This window comes from Schistocerca cancellata, chromosome 11, assembly GCF_023864275.1.
Source record: "Schistocerca cancellata isolate TAMUIC-IGC-003103 chromosome 11, iqSchCanc2.1, whole genome shotgun sequence".
NCBI lineage: Eukaryota > Metazoa > Arthropoda > Insecta > Orthoptera > Acrididae > Schistocerca > Schistocerca cancellata.
The window spans coordinates 54894690-54912427 of record NC_064636.1 but is presented as its reverse complement, the minus strand read 5'-3'; the positions used below and the strand labels follow the sequence as shown (position 1 = coordinate 54912427).

The window sequence follows — 17738 nt, the reverse complement described above, 5'->3', positions numbered from 1 at the left end:
GTTGTAAATGTTCAGTTCTGTCTTGCCAAGGCTCAGGTTCACGTCTATATGTAGGAAGATAATAAACTAGTGGATGCTACAAAAGTTTAAATACGTGTTCCGAGAATTTATTTATGAAGAATTGTGTTATGTAATTCATTTGATAAGATTATTAATTTTTGACAGCGTTCATCGCGAGTTTGAGTCTTGAAAGTTTATTCAATGTGACTCTAATAGCTATTAAAGCAGATAACCTGCATTAATATAATTTCTGAGAAAAAACAAACGACATCTAAATTGAAAAAGTTTACGCAAACCAATTGGACTGAGTGACGTAATTCTGCGCATACGACTCAAATGATGATGTCTTAATTACAGTTTCGTTCAAGAACCACTTAGAGACAATTTAAAAAGAACTTAAATAATTTTGAACTGTGTTGTAACTGACGTAGGTGACGAAGTCTGCACATGGTCATATATCAAAAGAAAACCATTTATACAAAACTTACGTCGTTACACTACACCATGCGGTTCTAGGCGCTTCAGTCCAGAACCGCGGGACTGCTACGGTCACAGGTTCGAATCCTGCCTCGGGCGTGGATGTGTGTGATGTCCTTAGGTTAGTTAGGTTTAAGTAGTTCTAAGTTATAGGGGACTGATGACCTAAGATGTTAAGTCCCATAGTGCTCAGAGCCTTTTGAACCATTTTTGAACCTGGGAAAGGAAAACAGTGAAAGTCAGATGGGTGGTTTTGAGATATGAAATACTGAAAACAGCAGAGGATGGAATAAACAAAACGACAAGTAAAAATCACTGGATAACGCCCGAGATATTGAACCTGATTGACAAAACGAAAAAAAAAACCACAAAACTGCAGTAAACGATGCTCGCAAAAGGGTATACAGGAATCACTCAATCACTCGCTGGTCATACCGGACTCAAGAGTCCATTACCGCAGCAACGTATTTTCGCCATCTGTCCCTGTCTTGGGGTATTTCCTTCCATTCACCTTCAATGCCTAGGCTCCTCAAATCAGCCTTCACATTGTCCTCCCACCTACGCCTCGGTCTCCCCACAGGACTTCCCTCTAAGTGCCCTACCAGTACTCTGCCCGCTGCCTTGCCCTCATCCATTCGAGCTACGTGACCAGCCCATCGCAGCCTACGTGATTTAATAATACTGATTACGTCAGGGCTTGAATAGAGTTCGTGAACCTCTTCGTTATGCAGTTTTCGCCACTCTCCGCTAATGTCATCCCTTTTTGCTCCGAAAATTTTCCTCAGAATTTTGTTTCCAAATACTCTAAATCGCTTTTCATTTTGCACAGTGAGAGACCAAGTCTCACACCCATACTGCATGACTGGTAGAATAATAGTTTTGTATATTCTAAACTTTAAATTCCTAGACAATATCTGTGATGAAAGTAATCTATTCAGTGACAAGTACCATGCATTGCCAGCCCGTAATTCTTCTTCAGTTCGGATTCAATCTCATTTCTCGAAGTGATGTCCACGCTAGATACTTAAATGTGTTCACTTTTTCAAACTGCATGTCTCCAACTCTTAACATTTCCTGATCTACTGCTGTTGGCATTCTAGTAGTAACCAGGTATTTAGTTTTGTCTTCACTTATCCTTAGACCTACATCTTCACTAGGCTTGATTAACGTATTCACATTTGCTGTTATAGATTCTTTCCCATAGCTAATGATGCTTAGATCATCTGCATACCCTAATATCTTAATATTTCCATTTAATTCCACACCCTCTCAATTATCTGCTGCCATTCGTACAATATATTCTAGGACTAAATTAAAAAGAAGCGGAGACAGTGCATCTCCCTGTTTAAGTCTGTTCTTTATTACAAATTCTTCTGACTCCAATTTCCCGACGCATGCTCTACCTAATACAGGAATACAAAAAAATGTATTAGGCAAAACACAAAATGGCTAATAAGGAATGTCTAGAGGAGAATTGCAAGACCGAAGAAGCACAGATGGACCGGGAAACAGATATCACCTAAACGAAAATTAGAGACCTTTGGTGAAAAGAGAAGGAGCTGTGTGAATATCAAGAATTCAGATGGCAAGCTGATACTAAGCAATGACTGGAAAGCGGAGAAACTGTGAGAAGTGGAATCACTATACGAAGGAAATGAAGAGAATACTACATGAATGGAGGAGAAAGTAGATGAAGATGACATGGAAGACATACTACTCGAGAAAGAATTGACAATGGACTGACAAAAGCAAAACAAAACCTCTTGGCGTGAGCGACATCCCTTCACAGAATTATTGAAATCCATGGGAGAGCCAGCCTTGGGAAGACAATTCCATCTGATTTACAAGGTATATAAGACAAGGTAAATAGCCCCAGACTTCACAAATAATTTAATAATCCCAATTTCAAAGGAAGCATAAGGTGTCAGGTCGGAAATCACCAAAACATTGGTAAGTTATAGCTTTAGAAAGGAATCACCTAGAGAAAGATGCAAAGACTAGCAAAAGACAGCCTACTAGATGGTCAGTTTGGCTTCTGGATCAGTGCAAAAATGGTTCAAATGGGGAGCTAAACACTCCTAGGACTCACACAGAAACAAAATCCGAACTGAAGAAGAGATTACGGGTGGGCAATGCATGGTACTTGTCACTGAATAGATTACTTTCATCACAGATATTGTCTAGGAATTTAAAGATTAGAATACACAAAACTACTATTCTACCAGTTATGCAGTATGGGTGTGAGACTTGGTCTCTCACTGTGCAAAATGAAAATTTGGAAACAAAATTTTGAGGAAAATTTTCAGAGCAAAAAGGGATGACATTCAAACGCGGCGAAAGGGAAGCAGTAAATGAAATGGTAAATAGACAGGGATGTTGTCTCTTGTAAGGTTAATTCAGTCTCTGCACTGAGCAAGCACTAAATGAAATTCAAGAATGAGAATTTCACTCTGCAGCGGAGTGTGCGCTGATGTGAAACTTCCTGGTAGATTGCAACTGTGTGCCGGACCGAGACTCGAACTCGGGACCTTTGCCTTTCGCGGGCAAGTGCTCTACCGACTGAGCTATCCAAGCACGACTCACGCCCTGTCCCCACAGCTTTACTTCTGCCAGTACGTCGTCTCCTACCTTCCAAACTTTACAGAAGCTCTCCTGCGAACCTTGCAGAACTAGCACTCCTGAAAGAAAGGATATTGCGGAGACATGGCTTAGCCACAGCCTGGGGGATTTTTCCAGAATGAGATTTTCATTCTGCAGCGGAGTGTGCGCTAATGTGAAACTCCCTGGCAGATTAAAACTGTGTGCCGTGACCGATACTCGAACTCGGGACCTTTGCCTTTCGAGGGCAAGTGCTCTACCAGCTGAGCTACCCAAGCACGACTCACGTGGAAGGTAGGAGACGAGGTACTGGCAGAAGTAAAGCTGTGGGGACGGGGCGTGAGTCGTGCTTGGGTAGCTCAGTTGGTAGAGCACTTGCCCTCGAAAGGCAAAGGTCCCGAGTTCGAGTATCGGTCACGGCACACAGTTTTAATCTGCCAGGGAGTTTCACATTAGCGCACACTCCGCTGCAGAGTGAAAATCTCATTCTGGAAAAATCCCCCAGGCTGAGGCTAAGCCATGTCTCCGCAATATCCTTTCTTTAAGGAGTGCTAGTTCTGCAAGGTTCGCAGGAGAGCTTCTGTAAAGTTTGGAAGGTAGGGGACGAGGTACTGTGGGGACAGGGCGTGAGTCGTGCTTGGGTAGCTCAGTCGGTAGAGCACTTGCCCGCGAAAGGCAAAGGTCCCGAGTTCGAGTATCGGTCACGGCACACAGTTTTAATCTGCCAGGAAGTTTCACTAAATGAAATTGTGGGAAAATTTCGAAACGTAATATTAAAGTTGAGGAGGAAGAAATAAAAGATATTAGTTTCCTGATTACATTGTCATTCTGTCACAGGTCACAAAGGAGTTGTAAGTCTAATTGAACGGCTTAGATGGAGAAAATACTACTCACCCACTCAAAAGAGGCCACTGCTCACTTTGGAGCAATGTAGATGGCGTACAAGTTTGTAGTATGACGGCGTATGACCCTTCAACACCACTCTCAGTCACGGCAGTGAAGTAGTCCCAGTCATTTGTACGGAATCAGTGCAGTGAGTTGGGTCGACGTAGAGGCGTGACAGAATGCCTCAAAAGGAGCTATTGTGTTTGCACGTGCCCATGACTACACTGAGAATTAAGTTGCTTGATTGGTTGGTGTATCAATGCAGACTATCCAACGTGTCTACAAGAAATGGTACACCACTTGCAGACACATAACATGGCATAAGAACTGTGGTTGGTAAAAGACAGGCCTGGATAAAGGGGTGGGTGGGTGGGTGGGTGGGGGTTGGGGGGGGGGAGCATGGGGGTAACTGGGGCATCTGCCCCAGGTGGCAATTTTGAGGGGGCGCCAAATTCATGTTCTTTAAAGAAAAAAACCTTATTTCACAAAGCACCTAGCATCTAGTGCACATTCATCTATCGATTATTCATACGATTTTAAAAGGCACTCCTGTTGGTTTTTTTAACATATTCTAAGCTGATTTCTGAAAGAATCATAAGTTGATTTTTGAATGCATGCATAGTGTATTTGGTGTCTCTACCATGCCTATGGCTTTTTATATTTATGTTGTTGACTGGGTGTGTGAATTATCAGCATTGTTATAATTATTAGCGAAATCCATAGATTCAGACTACCGGAGTGGAAATAAACGACTACCAGAAATAACAGGTAAGAAAGATTACTTATCACTCTTCTCGGTGTATCCAAGAAACTTAAATTTTGACAGAAAATTTTTGCCACACCGCTACACTGCTAACGGCCAATTGTACGGCCCCCAGTTAGCAGCTATTTAAGTTTTATTCTCAGAATAGTGTGGGAAACGTGTTGTACGAACACGTAATAAGCCTAACCAGAGAATAAACACGGGACAACTAGACTGGGGATTCTGGCATTGTTAATGATGTTAGCTGGAGAATAAGTTTTGACAGTGGAAGGAATAGTGACAGAATTAGTGATGATACAGTTGTTTGTTAGAAAGGGGAAGGAGAAGAAACAGGGATATCACACAAATTATAAGTAAGAATAAGATGACTTCAAATTCATATAAAAATTTCTTACTACTACTTTTTGACCTCATGCTTGAGAAATTGGAGGGTATAAATGAAATGTGAAACTATTTTCTAATACAATAATTTTTGCTTGTAGTAGGCCAAATAGGCGTTTGATATTGAGACTTTGTAAATTACATTTTATTGTGTTGTTTATGTAAATGATGTAGATAAAAACGACCATTTGTGCCAGAACAATCTCGCTTATTTAACATGTGTTATAACTGCTGCAATACTAGAAAGGCTTAATTTGTTTTGTCTAGCAGACACTGACAAAACAGACGTAGTCAAATCGAGAATTCATACCAGTCTTGGGTACTATTCATATTAACAGCATTTTCAGTATTAGACAGCGACATTTTGATTTAGCTAGACGTTTGATGAACTTTGATGAGGTAACAAATTCTTTCGCAGAAAGGGAAGCGCGCAGTGTACAGCTGTGGCAATATTAGAGAGAGAAAAAATGCTGGGTCCTAAAGATTGAAGAAATGTGCACTGTCTTGCTTGTCTTTTCTCTTTACTGCTTTCATGTTTTGTATATTTAATTTTATGTCACCCAAAAGTGACACTATTCTGAAGATTATTTATTCTGCCAGTTGTAAATAGTCCCATCCAGTAGGCTAATTGCGAGTTTTTTTTTTCAAAGGGGGGTAGAATGTCAAACAGGCTGACTGGGAGTAGAAAAGGCATCACAAGACACTTTAATTTCCAATGCCCTGAATTAGGCTTCCAGTACAAAATATATACATCTGAATTCCACAGATCGAAATACAGTGATTTGCGATAGAAGAACACTGTGCAATGTGTGAAGAGGAGTGGCACTGCACTTTTGCACACTTGTTGTTGTTGTTGTGGTCTTCAGTCCTGAGACTGGTTTGATGCAGCTCTCCATGCTACTCTATCCTGTGCAAGCTTCTTCATCTCCCAGTACCTACTGCAACCTACATCCTTCTGAATCTGCTTAGTGTATTCATCTCTCGGTCTCCCTCTACGATTTTTACCCTCCACGCTGCCCTCCAATGCTAAATTTGTGATCCCTCGATGCCTCAGAACATGTCCTACCAACCGATCCCTTCTTCTAGTCAAGTTGTGCCACAAACTTCTCTTCTCCCCAATCCTATTCAATACCTCCTCATTAGTTACGTGATCTACCCACCTTATCTTCAGCATTCTTCTGTAGCACCACATTTCGAAAGCTTCTATTCTCTTCTTGTCCAAACTAGTTATCGTCCATGTCTCACTTCCATACATGGCTACACTCCATACAAATACTTTCAGAAACGACTTCCTGACACCTAAATCTATATTCGATGTTAACAAATTTCTCTTCTTGAGAAACGCTTTCCTTGCCATTGCCAGTCTACATTTTATATCCTCTCTACTTCGACCATCATCGGTTATTTTACTCCCTAAATAGCAAAACTCCTTTACTACTTTAAGTGTCTCATTTCCTAATCTAATTCCCTCAGCATCACCCGACTTAATTTGACTACATTCCATTATCCTCGTTTTGCTTTTGTTGATGTTCATCTTATATCCTCCTTTCAAGACACTGTCCATTCCGTTCAACTGCTCTTCCAAGTCCTTTGCTGTCTCTGACAGAATTACAATGTCATCGGCGAACCTCAAAGTTTTTACTTCTTCTCCATGAATTTTAATACCTACTCCGAATTTTTCTTTTGTTTCCTTTACTGCTTGCTCAATATACAGATTGAATAACATCGGGGAGAGGCTACAACCCTGTCTCACTCCTTTCCCAACCACTGCTTCCCTTTCATGCCCCTCGACTCTTATAACTGCCATCTGGTTTCTGTACAAATTGTAAATAGCCTTTCGCTCCCTGTATTTTACCCCTGCCACCTTCAGAATTTGAAAGAGAGTATTCCAGTCAACATTGTCAAAAGCTTTCTCTAAGTCTACAAATGCTAGAAATGTAGGTTTGCCTTTTCTTAATCTTTCTTCCAAGATAAGTCGTAAGGTCAGTATTGCCTCACGTGTTCCAACATTTCTACGGAATCCAAACTGATCTTCCCCGAGGTCGGCTTCTACCAGTTTTTCCATTCGTCTGTAAAGAATTCGCGTTAGTATTCTGCAGCTGTGACTTATTAAACTGATAGTTCGGTAACTTTCACATCTGTCAACACCTGCTTTCTTTGGGATTGGAATTATTATATTCTTCTTAAAGTCTGAGGGTATTTCGCCTGTCTCATACATCGTGCTCACCAGATGGTAGAGTTTTGTCATGACTGGCTCTCCCGAGGCCATCAGTAGTTCTAATGGAATGTTGTCTACTCCCGGGGCCTTGTTTTGACTCAGGTCTTTCAGTGCTCTGTCAAACTCTTCACGCAGTATCTTATCTCCCATTTCATCTTCATCTACATCCTCTTCCATTTCCATAATATTGTCCTCAAGTACATCTCCCTTGTATAAACCCTCTATATACTCCTTCCACCTTTCTGCTTTCCCTTCTTTGCTTAGAACTGGGTTGCCATCTGAGCTCTTGATATTCATACAAGTGGTTCTCTTCTCTCCAAAGGTCTCTTTAATTTTCCTGTAGGCAGCATCTATCTTACCCCTAGTGAGACAAGCCTCTACATCCTTACATTTGTCCTCTAGCCATCCTTGCTTAGCCATTTTGCACTTCCTGTCGATTTCATTTTTGAGACGTTTGTATTCCTTTTTGCTTGCTTCATTTACTGCATTTTTATATTTTCTCCTTTCATCAATTAAATTCAATATTTCTTCTGTTACCCAAGGATTTCTATTAGCCCGTGTCTTTTTACCTACTTGATCGTCTGCTGCCTTCACCACTTCATCCCTCAGAGCTACCCATTCTTCTTCTACTGTATTTCTTTCCCCCATTCCTGTCAATTGTTCCCTAATGCTCTCTCTGAAACTCTCTACAACCTCTGGTTCTTTCAGTTTATCCAGGTCCCATCTCCTTAAATTCCCACCTTTTTGCAGTTTCTTCAGTTTCAATCTGCAGTTCATAACCAATAGATTGTGGTCAGAATCTACATCTGCCCCAGGAATGTCTTACAATTTAAAACCTGGTTCCTAAATCTCTGTCTTACCATTATATAATCTATCTGAAACCTGTCAGTATCTCCAGGCTTCTTCCATGTATACAGCCTCCTTTCATGATTCTTGAACCAAGTGTTAGCTTGGCTTAAAGACCAAATAACATTTCTTACATTTCTTCGAACTAATATATATTTCATATCAAACTCTTCAGAAGCCTTTGTGCTACAAAATGAACATATATTTGACAAAACGACTTTTTTTTTTAATTTTTGACCCTCTATATCACATGGTGGGGGTGGGGGGAGGGGGGTTTGGGCCACAATCTATTATCAAGTTTTTGCCCCGGTTTGGAAATATCGTACGTCTGGGGCTAGTAAAAGGTCCTCACATTCTAACCAGAGACGAGTTCTCACCTTGTCATTGGCAGTCGATTTCAAACCAAATAGCAATGTAGATCAACCCAATCAGTTACTAAGCAAATGCTACAAAGGAAACTCCAGACAATGGAGTTGGGAACCCCACAAAAGGCCACTGCTCACAGTGGCACTTGAAACCATATGTCTTCAATTGGCCAAGCAGCACAGAAACTGGACAGGCGTGTAGTGCGGTCTGATGAGTGGCAAATTTACATATTCCCGAATGAGGTGAGGCATTGATGAGTTATGACAGCCTAACGGGGGCTTAACCCATAATGTGTGGAGTAGGTCATTCAGGCCATACACGCTTGTGTGAGGTTTCGAGGTGCTTGTCATACCATGACCACACGGTCCACTCATTGAGCTTACATAGAACATAACCCACCATGTTAATTTCAACATTTTCAGTGACCAAATGGTACCCACTGTTTGAAATCTTCATGATTAGATTGCTGTGATCACTCCTTTCTTCCAATACTAATACATACCAATATGGAGGAGTTCAACACTTTGTTGCTGCACATGCAGAAATAATGTCGTCAGCTCCACTCAAAAGCATTGAGAAAACAGCAATTGTTGGAAATTTAAAGAAGTAAGAGGAGTGTGCCAGAAGGGAGGTTTTCAAATCAGAATAATGAAGTACTGAATATATAATGTGAAATAACACAGTACAGAATGTCTCGCCTGGGATCACACAGTACAGGTGTCAACCGGTCTGAAAGATTGTGGAAGCAGGGAAGTAGCAGCGAATGGCACGAAACTGCCTGCTCTGTAAGAAAACTCAAACAGAAGAGAGTCTTGACTGTACTTTTCTGCCCTCTGTCACACCTCCTGCCGATTAGACACATCGTCGTATGTGCCAGGTTTATTGGGCGTAGTGCTGGGAAGTGTACCCTGTCAACAAAGACGGAAAGGGTGGTACGGTGCTGTTTCTAAAGTTCTCACCGTCTTACAGGCGCTCTAAAAACATAAGGACTGTACCTGGAGAAGTGTTTGATAGACATTTCCACCATTTGTGAAATAAAATTTTGCAAAAAATTCTAAAATATGTTGACTGGCTGGCTGTCCTGTTCTTCCCTTCCCCATTCCATGGAAGAGGTGGCCATAGGAATTTGCTGTTACATTCTATTCTGTGGGCATACGGGTTGCCAAGAGGGGTCACAGACTACGGGGGGGGGGGGGGGGGGGAGGGGGTGACTGTACTCGACGTATAAAATAATTATACATTGGTGTCAAATGAAATGTTACATTAAATTAATGTTCCAAACACTCAACTATTAAATTTATAAGCAAAATTTGTAAAAGAATTTTGGGGAATTAGTGAGCGATTTCGCCACCTAGAGTGGCTTGTGTGGCTTAGGACTGACTGAAGGCTAGCTGTCTGGCTCCAGGGCTGAGAGCAGCATGTCACATCCAGTACCAGCTAGCTGGGTGCAGAGGGGGGTAGTGTGGCTGGACGACGGTAAATCCCAAACACAAGAGTTTTGCGACGGTCATCTCAAGACCACAGTGAAGAATGACAGCAATTTTGGGCTTCTTACATCTCTTCCAGAATCTATAAGAAATTACAGGTAGTGTCAAGTATTAAAGCAAAGCTGAATTAACCTGCAGTCTCAGATAAATGAGGCATATCCAATGACACAACAATAATTTCAGTACCTTTAAAGAACAAAAGTTAGTAATCTACAATGAATAAACATTTTCACAATGAACCTCTCAATAAATAACTTTTACACCCTTCATGCAGTTTCAGCAAATGATATCTTAGATGATAGCATTGCACGATGGCTATCGTCTGGGAAAGCCACTCATCTGTATCTATTTTATTCATTAACTTATAAGCCTTTCATGTCTTTTTTATTACACAAATGTGTCAGAACTATTCCACAGTGAAGGAATACAGCCTGGATACCTCCCATTTTGTCATTCTTGTGTATTTATTTAATGAACAGTTTACTTGTTCAGACATAACTTATTTAAGTATTAATTACAATCGTTAATACAAAATTGTGGTAATATATGAAGCAGTCGGTTCGTGTGTCAGCTGTCACCACCTTTGTAAAAGAGTGCCAATAAACACTTTTGACAAGCACATCTAAATAACTGTTTAAACAATATTTAATGGCAATTTGCTATCATTTATCACAGGCACACATGCACAAAAATACTGACTTATTTATTTGTGGAATAACCTTTTCTTATATTTTTTGTGAATGGTCTGAGTGCCACAAAAAGTTAATATCGTTTCTTAATTTAAGGGGAGCTAGAACAGAATTTTTTTTCACATTTTTGGATTTTTATATCATTATAAAATTTGCAAATTTCTTAATAAAATGATATATATTATGGGAAGTACTTTATTTTATTTTTTAAATATAATCTACACCAGTTGAAGGAGTTAAAGGTTTTCGTGCATTACTTCAAGATCTAATAAAATTGGTAATTTTTTTTTATATAGAAGGCTGTGGAGTGCTGTGTTATAAAGGTTATGTCCAGAAGAGGATGGGCACCAGGACGAGGAAGTTGAAACAAAGTTTGAGATGCGAAACACTCTCTGATGGTAAAACCATAAGAAGCAGGCTGCCAGACAAAATGATTGATGAACTACAGCAGTATTATGGAGTGGCCTTTAGAAATAATACTGAGGGTTTGTTGAAAATGAAGCAGGCAGTATGGCCTACCTTCTTCCACAGATTGTCAACTGATGAAAAACCAGTCCACCACCTTTACCCTCCTGGACATGATTGATGGTGCAATTACCGCAGTGCGCACTGGTCAAACAGTTTCTACAGCCATAAACATTCCATCCCAGCAGCAGTCATGGATATCATACAACCTATTTACATAGACATAGCAAATCTTGAATTACTGTAGAAGTGTCTGCATGGTCAGACTAAAAATTCCAATGAGTCATTCAATAATCTTATATGGACTCGTATACTATAAAATGTTTTTGTTGGTAAGAAGACACTAAAGTGGGGGTCAGTGATGCTGTTATTGCTTTTAATGATGGCAACACTGGTAAGGGTGAAATTGCTACAGCATATTGGAATTAATCCTGGAGCAAACTACATCAGAGAACTTGAATGCATGGACAAGGTTTGCATTGATGAAGCAGAGTATGCAGTTCAGTTGGCCACTAAGGAGTCCAGAAAGAGGAATAGAAGAAAAAAACTTGGAAAAAGATCAAGAGGATGATACACAATATGGTGCAGGGTGCTTCTGAGTGTCTAAAAATAAAAAAAAAAATTAAGCATTTATTGAGTTAGTTACAGTCTTTAGAAACTATAGAAGCCGTTCCTGAAAATTTACATTTTCTGTTGCATTTTTCCCTAAATCTCAGAAATCACTTTGAGTAGAGTATTCAAATTTTCATGGAGTAATAACATACATATCCTGAGTCTACTGAAGTAAAAGAAGAACATAATGTTATGTACAATTAAAATTATTTAGGATAACGTACAAAAAAGGAACTGCGTAATTAAAAAAATTTATTTCTGAAAGCAGTGGCTGAAATTCCAGTATTGTAGTTCAGTAGACTGAGAACACACAAATTAGTGTCAATGGGTACAGTTGTTCCCGAAATACAGGGAAGCCAGTTCACTAAATTTAACATTGTTGGGACAGGGCATTCCAACTCCCCTTCAATATTCTTGGAGTACCTTAGTTTAGTCCAAGAAGTGGTCTGGTTGAGTCAAAAGATGTCTGTGGAACGTGAGAATGATGTAATATATTCTTGGTGGTGACGGCCTTTAGCCACTGGGAAAGCAGACAGTAGCCGAACACTAGAAGAGTCAAGTGGAGGTTGGGTGAGACTTCTCAAGTGAAGAGCTCACGGGAGCAATTCTGGCCGTTTTACTCGAGTTCTGGGAGGAGGCAGACCTTGAAACACCCCCGGTTTGTCCTTTATTAGGTTTTGCGTGATTTACCGAAGCCGCCAAACAGTTGTTTATTATGATTATATGACCGTGTGCTTAATGGATGTAAGGCTATCGGCTTTTATGCAGTGGCTTCGGGGGTATTTCAACCAGTGCGGCTATCCTGAGATGGAATAGTTAATGATTGAAAGTTTGTCTATTATTAAAGTCTATAAAGGTTGCGATGTACAAACTGATATGTATTTTCTACTAACACACAATTCCTGAGGCAGTTGCTATCTTCGCCTTACACGTTTAAGTACGGTTATATCTTTTTATTGGTTGCTGATTTTAAGTACTTCGTCACACGCAATGATGATGGTTAACATTCACAACAATTCTCACTGCGCCGGCCGCGGTGGTCTAGCGGTTCTGGCGCTGCAGTCCGGAACCGCGGGACTACTACGGTCGCAGGTTCGAATCCTGCCTCGGGCATGGGTGTGTGTGATGTCCTTAGGTTAGTTAGGTTTCAGTAGTTCTAAGTTCTAGGGCACTTATGACCTAAGATGTTGAGTCCCATAGTGCTCAGAGCCATTTAGCCAATTCTCACTGCAATCCATGGTTGTTGCTGGCCGACGCGGTTGACTCTGAAACACGTAACTCGGCACTTATCACTTGGTTTTACATCACTCGCGAATCGGTACCGATTAGGGTCGACCCCACTACGATCAGGGGGACGCGCTCATTTGTCATCCTCCCGTGAATTTACTTTTTATTTCTCACTCGACCACCATTCTTGCCTGTCTCTCCTGCACAACTGCTCACTTGACACTACTCTCAAATGGTTCAAATGGCTCTGAGCACTATGCGACTTAACTTCTGAGGTCATCAGTCGCCTAGAACTTAGAACTAATTAAACCTAACTAACCTAAGGACATCACACACATCCATGCCCGAGGCAGGATTCGAACCTGCGACCGTAGCGGTCACGCGGTTCCAGACTGAAGCGCCTTTAACCGCACGGCCACACCGGCCGGCTGACACTATTCTCACCATGGAACACCACTGCCTTCTGCAGCGCTCGACAATCGACTCCTGCCTGCTATCGACCTGTGTGTCGCATATTAATATCTATGAAACTTCCTGGAAGATTAAAACTGTGTGCCCGAGTTCGAGTCTCGGTGGGGCACACAGTTTTAATCTGCCAGGAAGTTTCATATCAGCGCACACTCCGCTGCCGAGTGAAAATCTCATTCTGGAAACACCCCCAGGCTGTGGCTAAGCCATGTCTCCGCAATATCCTTTCTTTCAAGAGTGCTAGTTCTGCAAGGTTCGTAGGAGAGCTTCTGTAAAGTTTGGAAGGTAGGAGACGAGATACTGGCAGAAGTAAAGCTGTGAGGACTGGGCGTGAGTCGTGCTTCGGTAGCTCAGATGGTAGAGCACTTGCCCGCGAAAGGCAAAGGTCCCGAGTTCGAGTCTCTGTCGGGCACACAGTTTTAATCTGCCAGGAAGTTTCATATCAGCGCACACTCCGCTGCAGAGTGAAAATCTCATTCTGGAAACATCCCCCAGGCTGTGGCTAAGCCATGTCTCCGCAATATCCTTTCTTTGAGGAGTGCTAGTTCTGCAAGGTTCGCAGGAGAGCTTCTGTAAAGTTTGGAAGGTAGGAGACGAGATACTGGCAGAAGTAAAGCTGTGAGACCGGGCGTGAGTCGTGCTTCGGTAGCTCAGTTGGTAGAGCACTTAGGCGTCTTGGCAGTTTCGTATCTCCTGCAGCAAATGCGCTGCTTTCGTGTCGTGTGACTTTCATACGACAGAAGAACCACCACGAACGGAACTGGAGGTGCGAGCAAACTGCAGAAACAACGGATATGCTACTGGGATTCCCATATTCTGTTAGAATGGGTAATATACCCATCCTGCTAATTCCCATTCACACAAAGGGAATCATTGTGGATAATAGGCACAGTGACTATAGACTCACAAATAACGCGAAATAATTCGAATAAATAACAAAATATAACAGAAAAAATTTTTGTCTTTCAAGGTGTTTCGAACCATTACTATAAATACACCATGCTTCCCAGCCCTTCCCGTTCACCATTACACTATCAGTGATACGTCAAACAGATTGCTTGCAATTATACCTACATCAAATTTATGTATATGTCTAATAACTGTCACTCTACGCCTTTTTTTATTCAAAATGTTGTACGCTTACTTGCGTTTCTTAATGTTATTAGTGTACATGAACAGAAGCGTATGTTATATAAAGGTGTAATTTAACTGAATGATTTTCACATATTTATTATTTGGAATGTGAATAGTATGCGTTGTTCTATTGTTTGGTTAGTGTTTATAAAGCAGATGTTACGCCCTTTCGTAATAGGACAGTGAGCTAGAAACGAAACTTTATTTTCGGATATCTTAAGCTTCATGTTATTGCTTGTCAAAAAGATTTCGACACTTTTGAAAGTGTTTCACGAAGTGGTATGTTGTGTTTCAGTACCTATGCTGAGCCCGAATCTCGTCCGACACAGCGCGGAATGAAACATCACTGTTTCGATACAATTAGTCCGTTCCAAGCACAGGTGGACTGAAACAGCCTTATTTTGAAACAACGATACAGTTTCTGTGTCTGGCTCGAGACCGAATCTGGTCCGGTTGTCCGAGACAGGGGCCGAATGAAACACCACTGTTTCGAAACAGTGAACCACAGCCGTTCCGAAACACTGACACAGTTCCACGTATCGATACACTGTATCGAAACATAGAAACAGTGGCCAAGTCTATTTCACACTAGGTGAGGAGAGCCCTACGTCAACGTGACGTAGGCACGAGGCGTCATCATGAGTTTCACGAGTTGTCCTATCCACTGTTGGGTGCATTCTGTATACATCGACTACAATGAACAGTGCAGATTCAAGACGCGCACCTGTTCATTGTTCTTAGTTGATTTACAACATGAAGGCAAAATTAAATGGAACTGGATGGTTTAATATTTCCAGCAACATTCGGAATTACTTCGAACTGCAGTTTCTCAGTTTAACGTTTCTGCCCACATGAATTATGTACAATTCATTGGCTTTTATAAAAATACGAAACGCTTTAATTTCTCCCTATTTCACGTTTTTATCCACACGATTTTAAGCAGGATTAATCGGACTAAAAAATGCCTAGACACTTTCGTTACGGTTATGATTCCTTCATTCAGATATTCGTTATGTACATGAAACAAGAAGTCATTTCTGAAAGTATTTGTATGGAGTGTAACCATGTATGGAAGTGAAACATGGACGATAGATAGTTTGGACAAGAAGAGAATAGAAGCTTTCGAAATGTGGTGCTACAGAAGAATGCTGAGGATTAGATGGGTAGATCACATAACTAATGAGGAAGTATTGAATAGGATTGGGGAGAAGAGAAGTTTGTGGCACACCTTGACCAAAAGAAGGGATCGGTTGGTAGGACATGTTCTGAGGCATCAAGGGATCACCAATTTAGTATTGGAGGGCAGCGTGGAGGGTAAAAATCGTAGAGGGAGACCAAGGGATGAATACACTAAGCAGATTCAGAAGGATGTAGGTTGCAGTAGGTACTGGGAGATGAAGAAGCTTGCACAGGATAGAGTAGCATGGAGAGCTGCATCAAACCAGTCTCAGGACTGAAGACCACAACAACAACAGCATGAAACACACAATAATATCCCAAATTCTTTGGATTGCAGCTTAATAATTAATTATTTCATGTTTCTATCCACACGATTTATGCACGATTCATCGGATTTTAAAAAAAATTGACTAAAAGCTTTTTTTTTTTTTTTTTTTTTTTTTTTTACTTTTGTTATGGTTCCTTCGTCGAGACATTCATTATGTTGCTGAAACACATAATACCATCCCAAATTGTTGGGATTACAGCTTAATAATGGGGTGAGCGTGAGAGATAACTCCTGTCACTTCGTTTGTACACATGTATTTACATTTAGCTTCGACGTTATCGGTACAACCGCAAAGATCGATATACGCACCCGTGTAGTCGATTTAGGTTATTTACGTCACGATGACGTAGTGTTACGTCCCTATGAGGTAGGGTTCTCCTCACCTAGCGTGAGATGAATGCTACCCGTGGGATCATGGCTCCCTTACAACCTGACTGCAGTACGAGCAGCATTCGATCGAGGAGGTGTTCGATTCTGGGCGGTGGACGGCCGCCACCGTACGTCGACCTCTGAACGAACTTTATATCTCGAGAGTTCCGAATGTGCTCCAGAGTAGGACTCTGACTCACTCTGCTCGTATTACGGAACTGAGGGTAGACAGAGTACGAATTATTATTCTTTGTGTTACATGTGATATTTTGTGACTCGTCATGTTTAACTGTGAACTGTTTTGAGCTTGTGAATGTTTCGTGTACTGTGATTATGAAATCGACTTAGTTTTCACGTATCTTTGATTAAAATTTAGTTTGGAGATTTTGTTACCTTTCTTGCTACACTCTCAGCATAACTTTACTCCACCAGATAAGGTATTTTACTTACTGTCTGTATTTTAAATGAATATTGTAGATCCACTTCTTGTTTATTTGAGATGTCGTTTCTCGAACAAACATTATTCAACACAAGTCTCTGCCATCCACATCAATTACAGACATTAAAATAGAACCTGTGTTATTAAATTGTCCATTCAACTTTTATTTCGTATTTCTGTGTATTTTATTACATTGCAACTCTAGCCATTACATAGTCTATTTAACAACACGATCACAGCTAGAGATTATTTATAGTGAATTGGCTGTGGGGATGAAAGAAGACGTCTGCAGCTCGGTCTTATGACTATATTGAACTATTATTTTTAAATAGAGGCGGGCATATCTCCAGTGCCTAAAGTAGAAGAAACTACAGGTAAAGACGAAACTGTTGCACTCGTATCGAATACTGTTTAGAAGAGCAACTACTTGATGAGGAGGAGGAGAACATTAGTCCTGGCAACAACAAGATCATTGGAGACTACTGGCAACAACCGTCAGATACACTATATGTTCAAAAGTATCCGGACACCTGGCTGAAAATGACTTACAAGTTCGTGGCACCCTCCATCGGTAATGCTGGAATTCAGTATCATGCTAGCCCACCGTTAGCCTTGATGACAGCTTCCATTCTGGCGGACATATGTTTAATCAGGTGCTGGAGAGTTTCTTGGGGAATGGCAGCCCATTCTTCACGGAGTGCTGCACAGAGGAGAGGTATCGATGTCGGTCGGTGAGCCCTGACACGAAGTCGGCGTTCCGAAACATCCCAAAGTTGTTCTATAGGAGTCAGGTCAGGAGCCTGTGCA

At 41.1% G+C, this 17738-nt stretch overlaps 1 protein-coding gene and 1 non-coding gene across 2 annotated transcripts in view; both read right to left on the bottom strand.

Moving 5' to 3' along the window:
* The window catches only part of LOC126108186 (neprilysin-2-like), a 246429-nt gene that overhangs the window by 97556 nt on the left and 131135 nt on the right, over positions 1-17738 (bottom strand). The window lies entirely within an intron of this gene.
* Positions 2978-3052, bottom strand: Trnas-cga (transfer RNA serine (anticodon CGA)). Its single transcript has one exon. It is a non-coding gene; the product is annotated as a tRNA-Ser (tRNA).